We start from the raw sequence: 25,387 nt of genomic DNA on the forward strand, positions 1-25,387 counted from the left end.
AACATAGATGAAAATACCTTTAACAAAATACTAGAAAACCAAATGCACAACAAAAATTAAAACCACCATGATCAAGTAGGTTTTATCCCTGGGATGCATGAATGGTTTCATGTACATAAATCAATAAATGTGATTCATCACATAAACAGAACTAAAAACAAAAACCATATAATCATCTCAATAGATCCAGGAAGGGTTTGTGATAAAATTCATCATCCTTTCACGTTAAAATTTTCAATACACTAGGCATTGAAGGAATATACTTCAAAATAATGAGCCCTCTGTGACAAACCCATAGACAGCAGCATACTAACCGGGCCAAAGCTGGAGGCATTCTCCTTGAGAACCGAAACAAGACAAGGTTGCCCACTCTTACCACTCCTATTCAACATATTACTGGAAGTCTTAGCCAGAGCAATCAGGCAAGAGAAAAAAATGAAATGCATCCAAATAGGAAAAGAGAAAGTCAAACTATCTCTGTTTTCAAATTATATGATTTAATGTCTAAAAAACTGCATAGTCTTGGCACAAAGGCTTCTAGGTCTCATAAACAACTTCAACAAAGTTTCTGGATAAAAAAACAAATGGAAAAGAATCAGTAGTATTTCTATACACCAACAATGTCCAAGCTGAGTTCACAACAGCCACCAAAATATAGAATGCTTAGGAATAGAGCTAACCAGTGAGGTGAAAGATCTCTAAAATGAGAATTACAAAACATTGAAAAAAATCAGAGATTACAAAAACAAATGAAAAAATATTCCATGTGCTGGTGGATAGGAAGAATAAATATTGTTAAAAGGCCATGCTATACAAAGCAATTTACAGATTCAATTCTATTCCTATCAAACAACCAATAACATTTTTTATAGAATTTAAAAAATTCTAAAATGTATATGGAACAACAAGAGAAGCCATAATAGCCAAACTAATTCTTAGCCAAAAGAACAAAGCTGGAGGCAACATATTACCAGAATTCAAACTGTACTACAAAACTACAGTAACCAAAATGGCATGGTACTGGTACAAAAAGAGAAACATAAACCAATGGAACAAAATAGAGAGCCAAGAAATAACATCACACACATATAGCCATTTTATCTTTGATAAAGTCAACAAAAACAAGCAATGAAAAAAAACTCCCTATATAATAAATGGTTCTAGGATAACTGGTTAGTTACATGAAGAAGATTGAAACTGGACCCCTTCCTTATACCATATACTAAACTCAAAATAGATTAAAGACTTAAATGTAAAGCCTAAAGCTATAAAAATTTTTGAAAAAATCCTGGAAAATAGTATTCTAGACATAGACCCTGGCAAAACTTTTATAATGAAGAAACCAAAATTAATTGCAACAGAAACAAAAATTGACAAATGGCATCTAATTAAACTAAAGAGCTTCTGCATAGGAAAAAACAAACAAACAAACTATTGACAGAGTAAATAGACAACCCAAAGAATAAGAGAATATATTTGCAAACTATGCATCTGACAGAGGTCTAACATCCAGAATCTATAAGAAACAAATTAATAAGCAAAAAACAAACAACTCCATTAAAAAGTGGGCAAAGGACATAAACACATAAACAGACACTTTTCAAAATACAAATATATGTGGCCAAAAAGCATATAAAGAAATTCACAGCCTGGTGTGGTGGCTAATGCTTGTATTCCCAGCACTTTGGGAGGCCGATGTGCGTGGATTGCCTGAGGTCAGGAGTTTGAGACCAGCCTGGCCAACATGGTGAAACCCTGTCTCTACTAAAAATGCTAAAATTAGCTGGGCGTGGTGGTAGGCGACTATAATCCCAGCTACTCAGGAGGCTGAGGCAGGATAATCCCTTGAACTCAGGAGACAGAGGTTTTAATGAGCCGAGATCACACCACTACACTCCAGCCTGGGCAACAGAGCTAGACTCCATCTCAAAACAGACAAACAACAACAACAAAAGAAATTCACAGTATCACTAATAGTTTGAATATTTGTCCCCACTGATATCACCTGTTGAAATATAATCCCCAGTGTTGGAGTGGGGCTTCAAGGGAGGTGTTTGGATCATGTGGGCAGGTCCCTCATAGCTTGGTGCTGTCTTCTCAATAGCAAGTGAGTTCTCATAAGATCTGGTTGTTTAAAAGTCTGGCACCTCGGCCCAGTGCAGTGGCTCACGCCTGTAATCCCAACACTTTGGGAAGTCAAGGCGGGCAGATCACGAGGTCAAGAGATTGAGACCATCCTGGTCAACATGGTGAAACCCCATCCCTACTAAAAATACAAAAATTAGCTGGGCGTGATGGTGCGTGCCTGTAATCCCAGCTACTTGGGAGGCAGAGGCAGGAGAATCGCTTGAACCCAGGAAGTGGAGGTTGCAGTGAGCCGAGATCACACCACTGCACTCAAGCCTGGCGACAGAGGGAGACTCCCTCTCAAAAAAAACAAAACAAACAAACAAGCAAAAAAAGAGTCTGGCATCTCTTTCTCCTCTCCTCTTGTTACTGTTCTTGCATTGTGCCAGCTCTCCCTTTGCCTTCTGCTATGATTGAAAACATCTGACAGTCTCCCCAGAAACTGAGCAGATGCGGACATCATACTTCCTGTATAGCCTGCAGAGCCGTAAGTCAATTAGACTTCTTTTTTAAAATAAATTACCTGGTCTCATTTTTTTTTTTTTAAGGACCTACTGAAGCCCAATTTTCTCTAACTCTTGAGCATGCTTCTTTTCCATTTGATGTCTTCCATCATGTTATGATATAGCAAGAACACCCTCACCCAATGAAGACCCTTGATACTGGACTTCATATCTTTCAGCATCATGGGCCAAATACATTTTCCCTTATTATAAATTATCCAGTCTGTATTATTATGTTGTAGCAGCAGAAAATGGACTAGGACAGTTATTACACACAAAAGCTTTGGTATGTCTCCTTTTCAACCATCAACTCAAAAGATCTTGGTCAAAACAACACTTTGACTGTAAGTCAGAGGAGTTGTAAAATAACATTTCTCCCAAGCTCTTGCAGTAAAATAAGTGAAATATTGATTTTCTTTTCAGTGGGTCTCTATGTTTCCAGTTCTGAGAAGATTCAAAGCAGTCTATAGGATGCCTCCAATCCTACTTTTCCACTCCCATCCCAATAGAATAAAGATACAGGTAAGCTGAGGATTGGGAAATTTTTACATATAATTAGGAGAAGGCTGATTAATAAAATAGTTATAATTATGCCAAAACTTTGTTAACCAAGAATTTGTCATAGACTGGGGCCTATGTAATGTAGAATCTATTCAGATACTATCCAAGTTGGTTTTATAATTGAAATACCAAAATATAGCATGAAATCACTTATAGTGTCACTGTATTTAAATGGTATTTTAAATTTCACTGCATTAAATTTTATTTCATGACTAAACAGAAGTTTGCAAGAAAAAGTTTTTTTTCATCACTCACAAAAAATATGAGAGTATAAAATTGTTATTAAGCAAGAGAAACTGAAGGGCTATAGTTTAAACAAAGAATGGAGAACTTACCCTCATAAAATATTTGTTTTTCAAAATATGGTTAAAATTCTATTTCTAAGAACAAAATTGCATATGTTTGTAATGTTTTCAGTTCCTCCCTCTTTAAACAAAATAATTTATAAATGTATTCTCAGAAATTACATATATCCATGCAATCATTAATTAACAGGCCTATGAGAATGCACACAATTTCCCCAATTTCATGGAAAGAATGGACAAAGCAATAAAAGGAGTTTATTTATGAGTGACATTTTGCGTAAGCCAAGCTCAAATGGTTTATTTTTGCAGCGGAGGAAAACACATAGACAACCATAGGTGAAGTATAACAGAGTACAAGACAAATGCTTTATAGCTGTATTAAGCATCTCAAACAAGTCATAATGACACTAGAAAAATCAGATTAGCAATTACTATTCAGAGTGGAAACTGCAGAGGAATAAAAATTTGGAGCTCTGTATTTATTACATTAAGTCTTTGTGTCTCATCAGACTTATTCTACCTCTCAATTTCCATAAATAAGATTGATTGTTATATTTCAAGTTTTAAAAAATCAATTTTCCTTCCTTTAGCTTTATTCTTTAACTATTGAAGGAATATGAGTATTACTCATATGAGCACCAAGAGAAAGTCTAGTATGGTTACTCATTTAGAGTGGAGTAAACAGAGCTTAATCACAATCCGAGGTCACAAATACATGCAGATAAGTTATGTCCTTATATATCCCTACAATAATGGTCAAAATGGCTTGGGCTCAGGTTCCCCGTATATTTGATTCTATATTGTTCTGGGTATTTTTTCAGGGTGTTTAGGATGAGATTATTATTTAAATAGGCAAACTTTTGAGTAAAGCAGATTGTTTTCCATAATGTGAATGGGCCTAATACAATCAGTTGAAGTCATGAATAAAAAAAATAAAGACGGATCTTCCCAGAACAAGAGAAAAATCTCTAGCTGACTTTCCTTGGACTTTACCTGCAATAACAGCCTTTCTTGTATCTACAGCAGATGATCTTTTTACTGGAATGAAATATTGGCTCTCCCAGGTTTCCAGCCTGTCAGCCCACCCTGTATATTTTGAACTTGCCCACTTCCATACTTGTTTAAGCTAATCCCTTGTAATAAAGGTCCTATATTGACTATTGTTTGAATGTTTATCCGCTCAAAAACTCATGTTGAAACTTAATTCCCAATGTTGCAGTATGGAAAGGTGAGGTCTTTAAGAAGTGATTGGGTCATGAGGGCTCTGCTTTCATAAATGGATTAACATATTTATGACTTAATGAATTAATAGGTTCTCATGTGAGTGGAACTGCTGGCTTTATAAGAAGAAATACCTGAGCCAGCATACTCACCTGCCTTACCATGTGATACCCTGCACTGCTCCAGTACTCTGCAGAGAGTCCTCACCAGTAAGAAGGCCCTCACCAGCTGTGGCCACTTGACCTTAGACTTTTATTAGCCTCTATATGTGTAAAAATAAAAAGATAAATTTCTTTTCTTTACAAATCACGCAGTTTCAAGTATTCTGTTAAAAGTAGCAGTAAATTAAATAAGACAGAAAATTGGTACCAAATAGTCAATGATAACAATGAATACCTGAAAATGTGAAAGCTGCTTTGGGACTGGGTATTAGGCAGAAGCTGAAAGAATTTGGAGGAGCAGGCTAGAAAAAGCCAAGATTCTTGTAAGGGCTTAGACAACAAGAAGACTAAGAAAAGTTTGGAAATCCTTAGAGATTGGTTAAGTGTTTATGACAAAAATGCTGATAGAAATCTGGACAGTAAAGATCATCTAGTGAGGTTTTAGATAGAACTGAGCAGCAAAGTATCAGAAACTAGAATAAAGGCCATTCTTTTTATTTATAACTGGATAATATGCTTTGGCTGTATCCCCATCCAAATTTTATCTTGAATTATAGCTCCCATAATCCCCCTGTGTCATGAGAGGGACCTGGTGGGAGGTAATTGAAACATAGAGGTGGATTTTACCCATGCTGTTCTTGTGATAGTGAATAAATCTCATGAGATCTGGTGGTTTTATAAAGGGCAGTTTCCCTACACATGCTCTCTTGCCTGCCACCATGTAAGACATGCCTTTGCTTTTCTTTTGCCTTCCACCATGATTGTCAGGCCTCCCCAGCCATGTGGAACCGTGAGTCCATTAAACCTCATTTTCTTTATAAATTATCCAGTCTCAGGTACGTCTTTATTAGCAGCGTGAGAACAGACTAATACACTGACAAATAACTTGGCTGCATCATATCTGATGTAGGGCTTTATGAATGCAGAACTTAAAAGCAAAGAATTAGGATATGACATAAGAAATTTTTAAGGAACAAAGTGTTTGGGCTGCTACATAGCTACTTTTACAGCTTATATTAAGCTGTGAGAAGGAAAAATTGATTTAAAGAAATTTATAATCAAAAGGGAAGCAAAGTGGAAATATTTGGAAAACTCTAAGCCTGGTCATGTAGAGTGAAAAAACATGTTTGTGAGAGGAAACAAAGGGTAAAGTCAAGTGAATTTGCTAAGGAGATTAGTCCAGAGAGAAGGGATTATCAAGAAAATGGATAAAAGACCCTGAAGTCTCTTTAGAGATCTTTGAGTCTTCCCTTCCCATCACAGGCTCAGAGACCTAGGAGGGCATAATTGTTTTTGTGAAAAGACCCAGGGTTCCCTCCATGGGCTTGCTGCCCAGGTCCCCTTGATGTCTCTGCCCTGCATTCCAGCAGAAGACTCCTTGGCCACCCAAGCCATGGCTCACGTAGCCCCAGGTGCAGCTTGACCAGCTTCTCTGAATGATAGAAGCTGTAAACCTTTGAGGCATCCATGTGGTAATTATGTGGGCCCACAGAATGCAAGAGCCTGTGTAGGCATGGCAGCTTTCACTTAGATTTCAAAAAATGTACCAAACAGCTTTTGAGCCCAGCAGAGACTTATTGCAAGGACAGAGTCATCACAAAGAGCTCCCACGAGGGCAATGCTGAGTAGAAATGTGGGGTGGAATTTGCCTTAGACAGTCCCCACAGGGCAATGCCTAGTAAAGTGGGAGTGGGACTGCCCAAGACCCCAGAACCGTACAGCTACCAGTGTGTGCAATGCCAATTTGAGGCAGCTGACACGTGGGCTGAGAATCCTGTGCACAGGATGCTGGGCACGGAATTAAGAAAAATTATTCTCCATCCTTAAGATTTAATGTCAGCCGTCTTTGGTTTCAGACTTTCTTGGGGCTTGTTACCCCGTTCTTTTTGCTTATTTTTCCCTTTCACGATGGGAATGTCTACCTTATACCTGTCCTACCATTGTACCTTGGAAGTAGATAACTTCTTTTAACTTTACATATGGGGCTTTGGACTTTTGAGTTAGTGCTGATATATATGACAATATTGGGACTATGGGAATAGAATAAACATATTTGGATGTGAGAAGGTCATCATGTTCTGGGGGCCAGAGGAAGAATACCATTGTTTTAATGTTTGTCTCCTCCAAAACTTATGTTGAAATTTAACCCCCAATGTGGCAGTATTGAGAGCTAAGGCCTTTCAAAGGTGATTGGGTCATAAGCATTCTGCCCTCATGAATGTATTAATTCATTTATGAATTAAAGGATTGATGGGTTAATGGATTAATGGGTTATCACAGGAGTAGCACTGGTGGCCTTATAAGAAGATAAGAGACCTGAACTAGCATGCTCACCCCTCCTATCATGTGATGCTCTGAACCAACTTGAGACTTCAGAGTCCCAACCAGAAAGAAGACCTCCATCAAATGTGGTCGCTTGACTTTAGACTTCTTAGCTTCCATAACTATTAAAAAAAAAAATCCTGTTTCTTTAATAAATTACTGCAGTTTCAGGTATTCTGTTATGAGCAACAGAATATAAACTAAAATCATGTGTACACACATCCTGTTGGTTTTGTTTTTCTGGAGAACCCTGATTAATCCATCTATACTTTATCAAGTGGACCAACATACACATGAGGCAAATGTGGATTGTTAGTTCCTGTATGAGCACTAGCATAGTTACCAGATGACTCTGAGAGCCCACCCAAGTCAGGTCTATTTTTCTGTTCTCTTTGTTTTGACAATCCTATTTTAAAATCTTATAGTTATCTGGATCTATTAAGCTTGCTAGTTATTGTCCCTAGAAGTGTTTCTGCCCAAAATTTTGTAAAATGCCTCCTCAAGTGTGTTAAAGTATAGCTAGTTTTATTATTATTAATGTTTGTACCACTTGCTATTAATACTTACAACATCATGGTGTGTTTCTCTTGCTTTCTACTTTTCTAATGCTTTTTATCACTTGCCTCCCTTAAACGTTTTTTATCTATTTGTGCACTAAGAGTAAGTGCTGTCTTATGACCTACTGCTCCTTTTGCTGTACTTTTTCTCATAAAACTTAAACTTATTCTCATTTCATGCTTATCTCTCTACCTCCTATTAAAAAAAAAAAAACCCAGTAAATGGATCAGCCTGGCTTTCACAAGAGAAGAAAAGTAAAAATATCACAGAAAATAAACACTTTCTCTCTAGTGCTTCCTGTATCTTCACTTGAAAATGTCCACTGTTTAAATATCTCAATAGTATTGCTATGTCATTACTCTCTCCTTTGATTGTTTTATGGTCAGTTTCTGGGGCTTACTTATGTGCAGTATCAAGTTGGAGATTAGGGCATATCATTATTTTTTATACTGGCAAAGTTGTTTCCTTCATCTAGGCCTCAGTCTCTCTATCTGGAAAATGAGAGGGTTTGCCTGAATGTTCTCTAGGGAAACTTTCAAGTCTGATAGTCTGTCCTCCCATGATTTTAACCTTAATATGTATAATATATATATATGCATATAAAATGAGTAAAATGAATTTCACATTCACTTTTACAGGCTTTCATCCAGATAATTAGCATTGTTTAGGTTTAGCTGGATTTCATTAAGGTATAAATGCCTGATTGTACAATGAATGTAAACACCATAAAGAGGAGGGAAGAACTGAAAAATAGAATACTACTTTTCAATTTGAAATTATTTGCACATCTCTGAGATAGCAAATTCAAAAATCTGTATACTATTAAATATGAGCAGTTGCCATATTTCACAGAAGCAAAATGAACTATTTTCCTCCATGGTGTTTTTAAGTAGGACATTTTCTAAGCATAAATAACCTGAAATGCCAACTGTGATTCCAATATGCTAGAGGTCATGAGAGTATAACTTAATATATAGACTGATTTTGCACATTCCCTAGTCACGATAATTTTTACACTCAGAATACATTTATTTCCCAAAGGCATTCTACCCACACTTGCACGTCTTCATGATAAACATGTATTACTCAAAGAAAGATGCATGAGTATAATGCATAAGCACATATGTGTGTGTGTGTATATATATATATATATTTCTCATATGAAGGAGAAACACACTAAAACTTACTTAAAATAATTTTTAATTTTGCAGAATTTTTCATAAAAATATATAAAAAGAAAATACATTATGTTCATAGTTACATAAAAGTCTAATCATCCACATAAATCAAAGCAAGATTCCTATATTTTAAATCCCCAGGTACAGAGCATAGCATGTGACACCAGACCTTCTATCAGTTTTCTGCAACCAATAAAGATTAATGGTAAACTGTGAAAATGCATTTTATGGTAAGGAATAAGTGAAGCTTTGAAAAAGATCAGAATAATTTTCTCTCACAAATTGCTCTTTTGCAATATGACCTTGAAATCCTAGTCATCAATGGCTCTTACACACAGAGACACTAAATTTTGTAGGCAAACAGCTTAACTGTTGGTTTAACATTTTTATCTCATTAGTGAAATATTTTCTTATATAAATTAAGGAACAGTTTAAATCCTATAAGAATTAAAAATAGACCCCCTGGCTTTTGAGACAAGCACCTTAAACAGAAGTGCTTCATTATATTTATAAGATCTTATGATAAAATAGAATTCGTATCATGTTAGCATTGTGCACTGACTGGCTTGAAAAGAGAAGCTACTTTTTCCTGCATGTTTTCTAAAGACCAAAAATATAAAATATCATACTTTCTCACTTCATCATGACCAAATGGTAAAAATGCATTTCAATACCTAAGGTTAAATATTAATCTACCCATATACTACCTTACCTAGAAGACATTGGGTAAAATTTTAGGACCAAGGAATTCCAGGGTTTGTTTCATGTTTCAAAATTTTAGATATTTCCATAGCATCTTTATGTTCCATAACAGCCTTTTGGTAATTTCTCTGATAGAATGAAAGATTAGTAAATTTTAAGCATACCTGTTTTGTTGAAATAAATGATTTTGACATAAAAGTTCTTCTAATTTTGCCTTAGAAACACTGTTTCTAAGATTGAAGTAGTTTTGTTGTTGTTTTTGTTGTTGTTTTTCATGTCTGTTAGCTTATTCTGGTTTTCTGTAATGGTGGGGGAGCCATATATTTGCCTAGCAAGTGCCTAGATATGCTCTAATAACAGAAGATATTTCAAGGTGTCTTCACATTGGCGAATGCTTCAACTTACCTGTTTAACCATGGCTTCTGGACTCCTGGAGGATGTAGTTGAAGTTTTCTAGGGAATGTCAATTAATGGAAATCAAATCAGTCCCCTCCACAAAAAGTGATCTGCTACCTACTAGGTCAGTATGTTACCTCTGACTGTGATATATTAAACCGATAAAAACAATTGTATTATAACCTGTTGCTCAACTCTATTAACATGTTCTTAGAGGCGAGGAGGTGATTGCCCCCCAGAGGATACCTGACGATGTCTGGAGACATTTTGGTTGCCATAACTGAGAGAGGCGTGCTACTGGCATCTAGTAGGTCAAGGATACTACTAAACATCCTATGATACAGCCCATCATAGCAAATAATTATCTGGATCAAAGTGTCAATAGTGCCAAGGTTGAGGAACTCTGCCTTAAGGAGATGCTCACATTACGTATTTGTTATTTGAATGCTTACTACATGAAAAACACTGTATTTTTCCTTAATGTTTATCAGGCATATACTAAGTGCCTGACACTACACTAACTGATTTACACAAATCACTTCATTTAGTCTTCACAATAAACCAGAGAGGAAACTCAAGCTAAAGAATTGTGTCATTTACCATGTATTACATATTTTATAGGTGATTGGGCTAAATCTATGGTTTATGATCTTAACCACTGAGGTGCTCAATATCCAAATTATGATGGAGGTACTTCTTATGTCACATGGCTCCTTTTGAAATTCTGGGGAAGTATATTGAATCTCTGCCCAGAAAATGACATATTATATGTTCAAAGACATAAAGTGTTGCATATAATCTCACAAAGTGTCATCACACAGACCCACCCATCCAGACATCCCTGGATTAAAACTGGCTTACTGGGAGAGAAAAATGAGTAAACACATAATTTCAAAAAGCTTGGTAAATGTGATGAATCCCAGTATTACTCCTGACCTAGAGAGGGTACTAAATATTTACTGGGTGAATCTTGGAAGATTGGCCAAGAATTAGAAGGGTAGAGAGAACAGGGTGTACTTGTAACTTCTATACTTTAAGGAAATAAGAGTTACTTAGATAGTAATTTGCTTTGATAGGAACTAATCCAAGTATACCCCATCCACAATTTTAAATGAGCATATACCAAGAGTTCAACTGCAGGGAATATCTCTGTAAGACTGAACTCTCTTCTGTGGAATAATAATGTAACTTATTTTCTTGTTTAGATATTGTTTGATTCTTATATTAAACTGCACATTCCTCTAACTCAGGGAATCTCCTACTCATTCTCATTTTTTATGTTGTGCTACATTTTAGAATATATTCTTCTACATAATAGTCAGTAAATGATATTCATTGAAATATTTAAGGACTAGAAATACAGAGAACATTAAATCCAGTGGTTTATACACCTTTTTATTCTTGAGTAGTAGAACCTTTTCACAAAATGGGCTATACCGTAAAACATAAACATAAGAGATTAGAGAAGAGAAGGAGGAATAAATAAAAGAGACAGAAGAGATACAAGAAAGGAAGAAAAAAGGGAAGAAGAAAGCAGAAACAGGAAGAAGGAGACAGGGACATAAGCAGAGGAGAATAAAAGCAGGAGAGGAGACGAGAGAGTGTGAATTCTAGTGCTATGTAAGCTTGGGCAAGTTAACAGCTCTTTTTCAGTTTATTTATTTTAAGGTGGAGATGATAACATTAGTACCTCACAGGACTATGGAGGGTCTAAAATTTGTTTGTACTTATAAAGTGCTTAGAACAGTGCTTGACCCATAGCACGTACTTGTCATTATTGGTATTATTCAGTTCTTATCCCGCTGTACTCACTTAGAGAATATGAGGACAAAGAAAGTTTAAAACCTGACTCCCACTCAAAATGAGCATGTGATCTAGCTTGTCATGGACTTGAAAAAGACAGACATCCCTGTATTAAAATTGGCTTACTGGGAGAGAAAAACGAGTGAACTAGTATATTAGTCGTTAATTTAATTATCATCAGCTTTTAGTTGTAGTAAACATATTTCCTAGTTTGCTTGGGGGAGGTCTCGCCTTTGCATGTTATTCTACCACTATGATTAATTGAGTCTCTATTCACTCTCAAAAATGTCCCATTTTGGACACTATATTTAATAGTAATTCTGCTTATTTGTATGTTGGAAACTCTGAAGGCCTTAATATTTGAGATAAAATAAGTATACTTGAAAACTCAGAGGATTAAAATCAACAAACACATTGTAGTAAAACTGCTCTGTCTTCTTAAAATCTTTGGTTTGTCTTCTTAAAAGTCTTTGATTTCCCCTTAAGACTAATTTCATTGGAATGTTCCTTTGATGTAATCTTCAGAACAAAAAATGATAGTAATAGGTGTTTTTCTAGCTTTTAAGAACTGTACTTAAAGGTAACTAAAAGGGTCGTTTAAACATATATAGCATCTATGGAACATTTGTCATATCCCCTAATATAGTATGTTTACTCTTCCCTACACACAGACACACACACACATGCATGCACACACACACACACAGGTGTGCACACACACTGAGTAAAAGAAATTCAAATTCCATTTACTACTTTACCACAACAAGATACAAAGTATTCATTCAAACACATATAGGAATACTGTTTTTTAATTTTTTTATTTCAATAGCTTTAGAGGTACAAGTGGATTTTGGTTACACGGGTGAATTGTATAGTAGAGAAGTCTAGGATTTTAGCACACCCATCACTCAAGTAGTGTACTTTGTACCCAATATGTTATTTTTCACCCTTAGCCATCTCTTACCTTTCTGCATTCTGAGTCTCCAATGATCATTATGCTACTCTGTATGACTTTGCATACCCACAGCTTAGCTCCCACTTATAAGTGAGACAAAAGGTATTTGGTTTTCAATTCTTAAGTTACGTCACTTAGAATAATGGCCTTCAGTTCCATTCAAGTTACTGCAAAATACATTCTTCAGGCTGAATAGCATTCTATAGTATTCACCACATTTTATTATTTTTATATTTTTTACTTCAGTATGTTTTGGAGGAACAGGTGGTGTTTTGTTACATGAATAAGTTCTTTAGTGGTGATTTCTGAGATTTTGGTGCACTCATCACCTGAGCAGTGTACACTGTACCCAATGTGTTGTGCTTTATCCGTCACCACCCCTACCCTTTCCCGAGTCTCCAAATTCCAATGTATCATTCTTATGCATTTGGGTTCTCATACTTTAGCTTCCACATATGAGTCAGAACATATGATATTTGGTTTTTCATTCCTGAGTTACTTCACTTAGAATAATAGTCACCAGTTCCATCCAGGTTGCTCAGAATGCCATTACTTTGTTCCTTTTTATGGCTGAGTAGTATTACATTGTGTGTGTGTGTGTGTGTGTGTGTGTGTGTGTATGAATGCTAACAAAATGTGATATATATATATATACACACACACACACACACACACATACCACATTGTGTACATATGGTGTGTGTGTGTCTATATATATATATATATGAATACTAACAAAATGTGGTGTATATATATATATATACACACATACCACATTGTGTATATATGGTGTGTGTATATATATGTGTGTGTGTGTGTTTGTGTGTGTGTATATATATCTATATATAGATATATATACACACCACATTTTCTTTATTTATTTATTCACTCGTTGACTGATGGACATTTGGGTTGGTTCCATATTTTTGCAACTGCGAATTGTACTGCTATAAACATACGTGTGCAAGTATCTTTTTCATATACTGACTTCTTTTCCTCTGGGTAGACACCTAGTGGTGGGACTGCTGGATCAAATGGTAGATCTACTTTTAGTTCTTTAAGGAATCTCCACACTGTTTTTTATCATGGTTGTACTAGGTTACATTCCCACCTACAGCCTAAAAGTGTTCCCTTTTCACCACATCCCCACCAACATCTATTATTTTTACTTTTTGATTATGGCCATTCTTGCAGGAGTTAGGTGGTATTACATTGAGGTTTTTATTTGCATTTCTCTGATCATTAGTGATCTTGAGCATTTTTCCATATACTTGTTGGCCATTTGTATTATCTTCTTTTGAGAATTGTCTATTCATGTCTGTAGACCACATTTTGATGGGATTCTTTGTTTCTGTCTTGCTGATTCATTTGAGTTTTTTGTAGATTCTGGTAATATCCAAAAACTAATATCCAAAAAACTAATATCCAAACTAATATCCAAAAAACTAATATGTTTTTTGTAGGATGTACAGATTGTGAAGATTTTCTTCCACTCTGTGAGTTGTCTGTTTACACTACACTGTGGATTATTTCTTTTGCTGTGCAGAAACTTTTTAGTTTAATGAAGTCTTATCTATTTATCTTTGTTTTTGTTGCATTTGCTTTTGGGATCTTGGTCATGAAGTCTTTGCCTAAACCGATGTCAAGAAGGGTATTCTCAAAGTTATCTTGTAGAATATTTATGATTTCAGGTCTTAGATTTAGGTCTTTTATCCATCTTGAGTTGAATTTTGTATAGGATGATAGATGAGGATTCAATTTTATTCTTCTACATGTAGCATGCCAATTATCCCTGCACCATTTGTTGAATAGGGTGTCCTTTTCCCACTTCATGTTTTTCTTGGCTTTGTCAAATATATGTTAGCTGTGAGTATTTGGGTTTATTTCAGAGATCTCTATTCTGTTCCACTGGTTGATGTGCCTGTTTTTATACCGGTATCATGCTGTTTTGGTGACAATAGCCTTATAGTAAAGTCTGAAGTCAGGTAATATAATGCCTCCAGATTTTTTCTTTCTTTCTTCCTTTTTTTTTTTTTTTTTTCGCTTAGTCTTGCTTTGGATATGCAGGCTACTTTTATGGTTCCATGTGAATTTTAGGATTTTTTTTATAGTTCTTTTAAAAATGATGGTGGTGTTTTGATGGGAATTGCATTGAATTTGTAGATTGCTTTTAGCAGTATGGTCATTTTCACAATATTGTTTCTACCCATCCATGAGCATGGGATGTGTTTCCATTTGTTTGTGTCACCTATGATTTCTTTCAGTGGTGTTTTGTAGTTTACTTTGTAGACATCTTTCCTGTCCTTGCATAGGCATATTCCTAAATATTTTATTTCATTTTTCTTTTTTGCAGCTATTGTGAAAGGAGTTTAGTTCTTGATTTGATTCTCAGATTGGTCAATGTTGTGTATAGCAGAGCTACTAACTTATGTAAATAAATTTTGTATCCTGAAACTTTGCTGAATTCATTTACCAGTTCTAGGAGCTTTTTGGATGAGTTTTTTGGGTTTTCTAGATATACAATCATATCCTCAGCAAACAGTGACAATTTGACTTCCTCTATACCAGTTTGATTGCCTTTTATTTCTTTCTCTTGTCTGATTGCTCTGGCTAGGACTTCCAGTACTATATTGAATATAAGTGGTGAGAGTGGGCATTCTTGCCTTGTTCCAGTTCTCAGAGGAAATGCTTTCAACTTTTCCCAATTCAGTATAATGTTGGCTGTGGGTGTGTTATAGATGGCTCTTATTACCTTAAGTTATGTCCCTTCTATGCCAATTTTGCTGAGGTTTTTAATCCTAAAGTGATGCTTGATTTTTTTCAAACGCTTTTTCTGTATCTATTGAGATGATCATGTGATTTTTTAATTTTAATTCTGTTCATGTGGTGTATCACCTTTATTGACTTGCGTATGTTAAACCATCCCTGCATCCCTGTTAAAAAAATAAAAAACACTTGATTATGGTGAATTATCTTTTTAATATGCTGTTGGACTTGTTTCTCTAGTATTTTGTTGAGAATTTTTGCATCAATGTTTATCCGTAATATTGGTCTGTAGTTTTCTTTTTTTGTTATTTCTTTTCCTGGTTTTGGTATTAGGGTGCTACTGGTTTCTTAGAATGATTAAGGGAAAATTCCCCCTTTCTCCATCTTTTGGAATAGTGTCAGCAGGATTGGCACCAATTCTTCTGTGTATGTCTGATAGAATTCAGCTGTGAATCTGTCTAGTCCTGGACTCTTTTTTGTTGGCAAATTTTTATTACCATTTCAATCTCAATGTTTATTATGGTCTGTGCAGAGATTCTATATCTTCCTGGTTTAACCTAGGAGGATTGTATATTTCCAGGAATTTACACATCTCCTCTAGGTTTTCTAGTTCATATGCATAAAGGTGTTCGTAGAAGCCTTGGATAATCTTCTGTGTTTCTGTGGTATCAGTTGTAATATCTCTCATTTCATTTCTATTTAAGCTTATTTTGATCTTCTCTCTTCTTTTCTTGGTTAATCTCACTAATGGTCAATCCATTTTATTTATCTTTTCAAGGAACTAACTTTGTCTTTTATTTATCTTTTGTGGGTTTTTTTTTGTTGTTGTTGTTTCTATTTTATTTAGTTCTGCTCTTATCTTTGTTATTTCTTTTCTTCCACTGGGTTTGGCTTTAGTTTGTTCTTGCTTCTCCAGTTCCATGAGGATTGATCTTAGATTGTCTGTTTGTGCTTTTCAAATGATCATTTAGGAGCAGGTTATTTAATTTTCATGCATTTGTATGGTTTTGGGGGTTCCTTTTAGAGTTGATTTCCAATTTTAGTCCACTGTGGTCTGAGAGAGTACCTGATATAATTTTGGTTTTCTTGAATTTATTGAGATTTGTTTTGTGGCCTATCATATTGTCTATCTTAGAGAATGTTCTATGTGCTTATGAATAGACTGTATATTCTGCACTTGTTGGGTAGAATGTTCCATATATATCCATTAAGTCCATTTGTTGTAAGGTATAGTTTAAGTCCATTTTTTCTTTTTTGACTGTCTTGATGACCCGTCTAGTGCTGTCAGTGGAGTATTGAAGTTCATCCCTCTTATTGTGTTGCTGTCTATCTCATTTCTTAGGTCTAGTAGTAATTGTTTTATAAATTTGGGAGCTCCAGTGTTAGGTGCATACATACTTAGAATGGTGATATTTTCCTGTTGGACTAGTCATTTTATCATTTTATAATGTCCCTATTTGTCTTTTTTAACTGCTGTTGCTTTAAAGTTTGTTTGATCTGATAGAAGAGTAGCTACTCTTGCTTGCTTTTGGTGTCCATTTGCATGGACCCCTCTACCTTAAGTTTATGTCAGTCCTTACGTGTTACATGAGTCTCTTGAAGACAGAAGATACTTGGTTGGTGAATTCTTATCCATTCTGCCATTGTCTATCTTTCAAGTGGAGCATTTAGACCATTTATATTCAATATTAGTATTGAGATGTGAGGTACTATTCTATTCATTGTGCTATTGGTTTCCTGAATACCTTGTATTTTTGTCATTGTGTTATTGTTACATAGGTCCCTTGAGATGCATGCTTTAAGGAGGTTCTATTTTGGTGTATTTTCAGGATTTATTTCAAGATTTAGAGCTCCTTTTAGCAATTCTTGTAGCGCTGGCTTGGTAGTGGCAAATTCTCTCGGCATATGTGTGTCTGAAAAACACTGTATGTTTTCTTCATTTATACAAAATTATCCGCTGGTAATTGTTTTGTTTAAGGAGGCTAAAAATAGGACTCCAATCCCTTCTAGATTGTAGGGTTTCTGCTGAGAAATCTGATGTTAATCTGATAGGTTTTCCTTTATAGGTTACCTGATGCTTTTGCCTCACAGCTCTTAATATTCTTTACTTTGTCTTGACTTTAGATAACCTGATTAGTATGTGCCTCAGTGATGATCTTTTTAAGATTAATTTCCCATGTGTTCTTTGAGCTTCTTATATTTGGATATTTAGATCTCTAGCGAGGCCAGGGAACTTTTCCTTGATTATTCCCTCAAATATGTTTTCCAAACTTTTAGATTCTTCTTCTTCCTCAGGAACTCCAATTATTCTTAGGCTTACATATTTAACATTGTCCCAAACTTCTTCTAGGATTGGTTCATTTTTAAAAATTCTTTTTTCTTTGTCTTTGACAGATTGGGTTAACTCAAAACCCTTGTCTTTGAGCTCTGAAATTCTTTCTTCTGCTTGTTTGATTCCATTGCTAAGACTTTCCAGTGCATTTTGCAATTCTCTAAGTGTGTTCTCGATTTCCAGAAGTTGTGATTGTTTTTTATTTATGCTCTCTGTTTCATTAAATAATTTTTCTTTCATATCCTGTATCATGTTTTTGATTTTTTAAAGTTGGACTTCACCTTTCTCTGGTGCCTCCTTGATTAGCTTAATAATCCACCTTCTGAATTCTTTTTCTTGCAATTCAGAGATTTCATCTTGGTTTGGATCCATTGCTGGTGAGCTGGTATGATCTTTTGTGGGTGTTAAAGGACCTTGTTTTGTCATATTACCAGAATTGTTTTTCTGTTCCTCTCATTTTGGTAGACTATGTCAGAGGGAAGATCTGGGGCTCAAGGGCTGCTGATGTGGTTTTCACTCCTTTCCCCTAGGAATGGGGCTTCCTGAGAGCTCAACTGTAGTGATTATTTTTGCTCTTCTGGGTCTAGCCTCCCAGCACAGCTACTGGGCTCCAGGCTGGTACGGAGGAGTGTCTGCATAGAGTCCTGTGATATGGTTTATACTCATGTCTTGCAGCACCTGCTCTGGTGGAGGTAGGAGGGGAGTGAAGTGGACTCTCTGAGGATCCTTGGTTGTGGTTTTGTTTAGTTTGCTGGTTTTGTGTTGGTTGACCTCCAGCCAGGAGGTGGCGCTTTCAAGATGGAATCAGCTGCGGTCCTGAAAGGAGGTTGCAAACTTGCCCTAGGGACATATGATTAAGTATTCAGGTTTCTCAGATGGTGGGCAGGGCCATAGAACTCCCAAGAGATTATGACCTTTTTCTTTGGCTATCAGGGTAGATAGAGAAAGATCACCAGGTGGGTGCAGGGATAGGTGTGTCTAAGCTCGGCCTCTCTTTGAGCAGAGTTTGCTGTGGCTGCTGTGGGGGATGGGAGTGTGGTTCCCAGTCCAATGGAGTTAAATTCCCAGGGGGATTATGGCTGCCTCTTCTGTGTTATACAGGCTACCAGGGAAGTTGGGGAAAGCTGGCAGTTACATGCCTCATCCTGCTTCCATATAGCTTGCAGTCCTAAAGGTCAGCCTTACTCCCATCATGCCCCACCAACAGCACCAAGTCTATTTCCAGGCAGCCAGTGACCAGGGCTAAGAACTTGCCCCAAACCACAAGCCTCCCAACTAAGAAAGCAAGCAGACTCAGTTTTTTGACATGTCAGGAAGCCTGTAGAAGGGATTCAGTTCATTCAAAGGGTCTGTGGATTCTCTCAGCTTTCCTGGTATGTTCCTATGGTAGTTCTTGGATGTGGGTTCATGATGTGGGTCTGCACATGCTGCTCTGTCCATCGAGCAGGAGCTGCAAGTTGGTCCTGCCTCCTATCTGCCATCTCAATCCCCACATTTTCTTTCCTGCTCATCAACTGATAGGCATTTAGGTTGAATCCATATCTTTGCAATTGTGACTTGTGTTGCAATGAATATATGTGTGCAGATGTCTTTTAGATAAAGTGACTTCTTTTCCATTGAGTAGATACTCAGTAGTAGGATTGCTGAATTGAATGGCAGATCTAAATTTAGTTTTTTGAGAAATCTCTATACTGTTTTTCATAGAGGCTGTACTAATTTACATTCCTACCAGCAGTGTTATAAACATTCCTTTTTCAGCATATCCATGCCAATATATATATATATGTATTTACTTTTTAACAATGGCCCTTCTGGCTGGGTTAAATTGGTATTTCACTGTGGTTTTAATTTGCATTTCTCTGATAATTCATGATGTTGAGCATTTTTTTCTCATGGTTTTTGGCCATTTGTATATCTTCTTTTGAGAAATGTCTTCTCATGTCCTTTGCCCACTCCTACGAGATTGTAACAAATAAGCATTTGTCATGGGAACAACTACTTGTATACTTAACATATATTACAGAGGCAAATATTTTAGTTCCTTATTTGCTTTCTTGCATTTGTGATTGAGGCCCACTAAAGAAATAAAAACATTTGGTAATAATTTCCTTACCAAGTCTTACATGAAATTTTTCATGGTGTTTGTTATATTTCAATTTAACATTTACTAATTTTTTAGAGCTACTCTTGTTCAAAAATAAATTACTCCTAGATAAGTATTAAGTTAGCTGAAACTTATTCAAGGCAGGGATTGGAAACTGGCTTTTTGTAATTATAGATTTCAAATGTCTGGTTTTTTTTTTCCCTTATGTTGGTGGCACTAGAATCTAGGTTAACCCCTCACTACTTCTGTAAGCTGGATAATAAATAATCTTTCCAGATTTTTAATACAATTCAAGCCAGGACTTTTAAAATTTTGTCTGTTTTATTCATATGATTATCTCATGCATCTATACACTTGAGCTAACATGTTTGCTCTCAGGAAATACATTCATTATGTGTGTGTATATGTATGAATTCCTCATGAACCTGGAAGCAGGGATATTGGTTTCTTGTTTTGAATGTTAGAACAAAAAAAGTCCATGTGATTTCTAGAGTCCTTACTTAACATAGATTGAATTTTTTGAAGTATCACTAAATGCTTGGTTTCTTACTCCAGAACTATAAAACAATCACCTAAAATTACTTATTGCCACAAAAGTTTTCATAGCATGAAGAAAATATTTTCTTCATTAAGAAGGCGATGATAATGTTGAGTCGGAAAGGAAGGTGTATTTTTGATGCATTAATCTGGTAAACTTAATATCAACTCTAAGCAGAAATAGTATTTTAGAAGATATTAATAACATTGTGTTGCATGGCTAATGAAAGCCTTAAGATATTTCTTTGTGTTTCTGTGTATGTTGAATTAGATATTAAGTAAATTCATAAGTGAGAATTTACCATGCTTCTCTTTTGCAATCTAGAAGGCTTTAATGGTAAGCAACACAAAATGTACTTAATCTCACTGCTCCTCCTAAAAACAAGAATTTTAACAAAAGTATCTGAAACAGACCTGTTTTAAAGGGGAAGAACGTGCTCTTCAGCAATATAACAATGGTTCATCCTCCCATAATTTAGAGGCAGAGTCAGTGAGTTCATTTAACAATATACGGAGGAAAAAATAAAAATATATAATTTATTCTTTATTATCAATTCCTTGGTTTCCAAGTTATTGCCTCTCAATTTAATATTTACTGCCATTCAATCTTAGTTCATTAAGAATTTAAATGAGTAACAAATACCTTTAGTTAACTGAGAGATCATTTAACAAAATATTCATTAAAAATGAATGTATGATATGAGTGAAGCTGATCATGGCAATAATGATAACAATAATAGCTAACACTTCTTGAGCATATACTATGTGTCCAAGATCATCTGAAATACTTTGCATGCATAATTTTATTTAAAATATGCACCAGATCTATGAAAAGGTATTTTATAGATTCATCTGTTTATAGTTGAGGAAACTGAGGACCAGAGAGATTAAATAACTTATCTCCATTTACCTAGCTTATTAGTGGCAAACTTGGGATTCAAGGTTAGGTCAATTTTACTCCAATATCCATGCACCAGCACTATGCTATGAACATGCATAGAAATATCTGAATCATTCCAATGTCTTTTACCTCAATTACAAAAGAAGGCATGCCTCACAGACATAAAAATCAGATATCCGAATATATTCTTTTCCATTTGAGGGATCTTGGTTATAAAGTTGGAAGATGAATAGGAAAGCAGAAAAGAAACCACCAGGATTACATTTTGGGAATCAAGCATATTTAAAAGTTATTGAGGGAAATTCACATCAGACTATAATCATGCTAGCTATATTGCCAGCCCAAACTGAGTTTTAGATGACAATAAAGTCGGTGAATCTAATTTGTGGTCTAAGACTGAGCATCATAATTGGAGTAAAACTTCTGAAATTGATTCCTGTGCACAACATTGTCAAGTGAACTGAAAAGCAAGTTTCACATATTCATGATGATACACCAAGCAAGCGCGCTATTTTTAACACTCTGATCCTGTCACCATCTTTGTTCAAAGTTCTTTGCTGACTTTTTAGCTGTTAAAATTGGCAAGAAACTTAAACTGCCTATAATATTACTTTGAATCAGTTCTTCCTATTTTATCAATAGCTTTTGTTTCTACTATTAGTTAGGACTGCCATCCAGTGTTCAGTTTGATTAATAACAACTACAACAACTTCCAAATACTGCACTTTTTAAAAATGTAGTTTAAGAGTACAGTACATTTAACCAGCCTGCCTTATTAAGAGAGGGAATATATCACATAAATAACAATGAGAAATACCAAAGACTAAAAGATTGTCCCTAAAATCTGATAGTGCTATTTAATAATCCAGACCAGGCTGAAACGAGGACTAAGCAAAAGGCAATGCAAATAGAGATATATGTACTTACTTACATTTTTTTGCTTCTATGTATTTGAGAACATTAGGTTTAATAACACCTCCAAAGTCTCAAATAAACTCACAACCAAGATATTACAAGACTTACAATAGAAAATAAGGAAAATATATTTTTTGGCAATTGAAAGCCCAGAGTTAGCACTTTCTTCACTGTGTTCATTATTATTTTGAGTATAGTTGATGTAGAGAAGGAGTAGATTCAAAGATTTAGAATTACAATAAAACCTCTCAAATTCTAATTGTTGGGTTTGGAGACCTTGGATTTTTAAAAGAATGTGTTTATTATAATGCATCCTCAGAAATGGGAATGGCTTGAGATTGACAGAAGCTGCATGCAAGAAAATGTAGAACACTTAGAGGGAGTGTCATCCTTTAAATTTACACAAAAAAGCATCTCTTTGTGTAAGGGGATTTAACAAGATCTCATTAGGTCTTCCTCAAAGTAAATACATCTTACATTTAAATGAGATGTTAACGAGGGTTTGAATTATCAGGCATACAAACAAAGTAGTTTACTAAACCAGAGTTTCAGATAAGCAATCATCATATACATGAATTTGCATTATACTTTCAAGTTCATATAACAATTTAAGTAAGTTCTTTTTGTTGCTTACAAATAGAGGCTTTGTTGTAATTAATAGATAGAACTTATACATGATTTAAAAAATGCATCTGCTTTTGGGCTTTTTTTTTTTGGTAATAGAATGAATACCTTAAACTGTTATTTTTAATTGGTTGGTCATGAACTGTAATACTGCATATTGTGTAAGTAGGTTTGAGAAAACTTTTCTGAATGACATGCAATTTAATATAGTAATTAAGAATATTGGCTCTGAAGTCAGACTTCCAGGGTTCAAATTCTGGGTCCTAGTCTCACTAATATTAGGTATATTTCTTCTCTGTGTTTCTGTTTATTCACTTGATATAGGAACTTTAACACAGAATATTGCTGTGACATTGAATTAATTCATAGTTCTTAAAACAGTTTCTGGCATATAGTAAATGATCAATCAATGTTGCTGGGTATTATCTATTTATGTAGTAGAACAAAGAATGACTTCATCCCGTGTCAGAGCATGCAGTGTCACATGTATTATAACATGAAGATCATGTTAATTTGGTTTTCCTGTATACTATGTAACTAAAAATAATTGATTCATTCAATTTATCCATTCATGGGACATAAATCTGTACAGGGTAGCACATGTGTAGCACTAGAACTTATATTCACACCCTAAGCCAAATATTTCTGGAGCATTACTGATGCTTGCTTTATATATATTATTCTATTTAACTGTGACAATATCACATATGAGGTAGTTACTACTATTATTCTCATTGTACAGATAAATAAACTGAGGTTCACAGAGATTACTTAAAAATTGCCCAAAATCACACATAATAAAGGGTAGTGCCAGAATTTAAACCCAGAAGTTCAACTCCAGAGGTCACCCTCTTAACCACTTGGTTTTAATAATAGCTGTCATTAATATTATCAATGTGTCCTCATACTATAAGCTGCAACATTAAATAGCCATTGTCTTGGTTGCTATTCCTCAGCCTTCTCTTAGTGACTTGACAATATGAATGACAGTTCTATTCCGATAATGAAGGCTTAAGGAATTTCATTACATACTGTTAAAATATATATCTATCTAGGCATTTTATTAAAATAGACGATGTCAAAGCATAAAGTGTACTTCTTGGAAGTTGGCAGTGAGCTTTAGTTGAGAACTTTTACTCTAATCCAATTTATTTCATCAGCCATGACTGACAGTCCTCTGAGCCCAAGCTAAGCCATCATATCCCGTGATCTGCTCGTATACATCCAGATGGCCTGAAGCAACTGAAGATCCACAAAAGAAGTGAAAATAGCCTTAACTGATGATATTCCACTATTGTGATTTGTTTCTGCTGATCAATGTACTTTGTAATCTCCCCCACCCTTAAGAAGTTTCTTTGTAATCTCCCCCACCCTTAAGAAGGTTCTCTGTAATTCTCCCCACCTTTGAGAATGTACTTTGTGAGATCCACCCCCTGCCCACAAAACATTGCTCCTAACTCCACCACCTATCCCAAAACCTGTAAGAACTAATGATAATCCCACCACCCTTTGCTGACTCTCTTTTCAGACTCAGCCCGCCTGAACCCAGGTGAAATAAACAGCCTTGTTGCTCACACAAAGCTTGTTTGGTGGTTTCTTCACACGGACGTGCGTGACAGAGACCACTGAATTTTCAACAAATTATTAAACCACAAAAATATTTAACTTTTTCTTCCCACCCTTAAGTGTCTTGTCCTTAGAGGTGGCTAATTGTTGTCTGAAGTAGTTTTGCCAATATAGCTACAGAATTTATGTAAGCATAATACTTGTTGAAAAGAGAAATTACTCTCTAATACTCTCCCCAAAGACTGCCCTCTTTTTGTTGTCATTCACGGCTCCACCATTTTTTTAGTAACCCTAACCTGAAACCTCGGAGTCACATTACTTCTCTCTTTTTATCATCTCCTATATCGCTTTTATCATGTACTATAGTTTCTACTACCTTAAATTTTTTCATTGTATGTTTACAAAAGCTGGAGCCAAGCAGATACATTGAAATGGAATTCAGTTGGGTCAGAAAATGTTTGCAAACATTTGGAATTCAAGGGTGTGAAATTCAAAGTGTAGTTAGAAGAAAGACTTGGTGATATGTAGACTTAAGGTGTTTTCTTCGAGCATTTTGCATATCCTTGTATTCAATCCCTTATAAAAAGGCATAGGTTTTTGGAGTCCCATATAAAATAAAAGAACTCACCTGCCAAATCTTGAGCTTTTTCCATATATTTCTAATATTAGTATCAGACAACAATAATCTCTGATATTTAGAATGTAAATGTTTCTGAGAGTAGTTATTCCTGTCTTCTCCTAAGAGAGGTGAGAAGCAACTGGTGAGAGAGAGCCTCAAAAATTATTTTGCACAGTTTCCCCATTATTCTAGGCAGAATATATTCCACCCATCAGGAAAATGGCTGGTTAT

Source organism: Pan troglodytes, chromosome X (genome assembly GCF_028858775.2).
Source record: "Pan troglodytes isolate AG18354 chromosome X, NHGRI_mPanTro3-v2.0_pri, whole genome shotgun sequence".
Lineage (NCBI taxonomy): Eukaryota > Metazoa > Chordata > Mammalia > Primates > Hominidae > Pan > Pan troglodytes.